Raw genomic sequence first — 1,691 nt, 5'->3', positions numbered from 1 at the left:
CCTTACTGGATAAACAGACCCGTTATAAATAGTAAATTTATGCCATTACTTACACCAAATTCCTCTCATATTAACTTCCTCGAATATCAAAATTCACAACAAATATAAAGAACGACTACTGATTTTATACTTAACTTTTCTTATCATTTTTGAATGAAATCACATTCTCATAATAATTTGAAAAAATTATTTGTTTTTGTGGAATTTGAAAATATCATTTCATATTTATTTTGTATAGAGTTAGTTACGAATTTGAGATCGCTAAATATATTTTTATAAAGTTCATTTTTCTTTCAAGAAAAAGTTATTCTACGAGGTGCGAATATGCAAAGCGAGGAGAAACGTTTTTTGAACTTTTTGGAAACATTCCAGGGCTGCAATTCGCATTTAACAGCAGTTCAGGCTGCTAGAATTGGCAGAGCCGCGTGGAACTCTCTGACGGCCGAAGAAAAATCGATTTACCAACCGATAAGACCGGTTAGACCGGTAAGACCAACCGCGAAGAGTCCCGAGAACGTTGTTCCGGATTGTGGCCCTAGTGCAAAGAAGAAGAAAAATAAATGTCTCACGAAGAAGAAGCCTGTATGTAAGTCAAAGCTAAGTCCTAAGCCAAAAACAAAGCGCAAGGCCGGCAAGAAGCGGAAAAAACGCTTATGCCATTAATATCAACTTTTTTAGACTGGACATCAAAGTAAATATATTTCAAATAAATTTCCTATTTTGACAGCTATGCTTACTAACCTTTATTTACAGATTATACTATTGTGTAAGGTGGAAACTTGAATCCAGTCTGTAGAACCAGTAACAATTTCCACATCTCGTGCTATTCCTAAATAATTCTTAACGTAATTATTCAGAAATATTCATAAAGCAAAAAATTTGATTTCTTACAACAATTATTTCGCAGTTGGTTAAGGTCACAACTCTTGAAACTCCATATAATCCTTGCTCCACTCAAATCCTTTTTATTCCAATTCCTTAAATAAAATAAGAAGAAGCGATCCAAAATACGTATATGTACCCAGGTAAGGAAAAAGCTCCATTTATTTTAACAAAACAGTTTATTAACAGTTTATTTTAATTAAACATGGATTTTTAATAAGGTTTGAATACATTTTTACGTTAATGGATCGAACCATAATTAAATGTGTGGATCTGTGGTTATATTATCGGTTTTAGTCCTATGTAAAAATTATTACTGTACGAAGCCACTATTTGGAAACGAAATTGTCTATAAGTAAGAATCTATCAAAGGCAATGGAAAATGATAAATTATTTAGTAGTATAAATATTTGTTTGTAAATAGAAATAAAGATTTTCCTTAACAAACATTTCGGCTTTTATTGTGGATTCTATCGAAATAAATTTTTAGTTCAGATATTTTATCTCACTGGAACTTATTTATGTTTAGTATGCGTTTACAGAGCTATAGAGCTATAGAGCTTATAGTTTTGAGTTTTTAATGTTAATTAGCTTAAGTTATTTAAGTTGTTATATAAATTTTAGAATCCTCTCAGGATAAAGTTTAGGCGCCTCGATTTGAACACCAAAGACCGTATTGTAATATAATACGGTCTTCGCGTTTATTTACGTTCTTTGCTTACAGTTTGATGTTATTGGAATGAAATTGGCAGTAAGCTCAATAAAGCTCGAAGTGTTAATATAAGCTCCACTTTTCCAATGCTTTCAAA

The 1,691-nt window shown here is 31.5% G+C and overlaps 1 long non-coding RNA gene across 1 annotated transcript; it reads left to right on the top strand.

Annotated features, from left to right (window-relative positions):
- Positions 1–212: 212 nt before the first annotated feature.
- On the top strand, positions 213–1,312 carry LOC119690008. Its single transcript, XR_005253531.1, has 4 exons — positions 213–691; positions 754–845; positions 908–1,025; positions 1,104–1,312. It is a non-coding gene; the product is annotated as an uncharacterized LOC119690008 (long non-coding RNA).
- Positions 1,313–1,691: the final 379 nt, after the last annotated feature.

This window comes from Teleopsis dalmanni, chromosome X (genome assembly GCF_002237135.1).
Source record: "Teleopsis dalmanni isolate 2A chromosome X, ASM223713v2, whole genome shotgun sequence".
Classification (NCBI taxonomy): Eukaryota; Metazoa; Arthropoda; class Insecta; order Diptera; family Diopsidae; genus Teleopsis; species Teleopsis dalmanni.
This window is presented reverse-complemented; position numbering and strand designations above follow the sequence as displayed.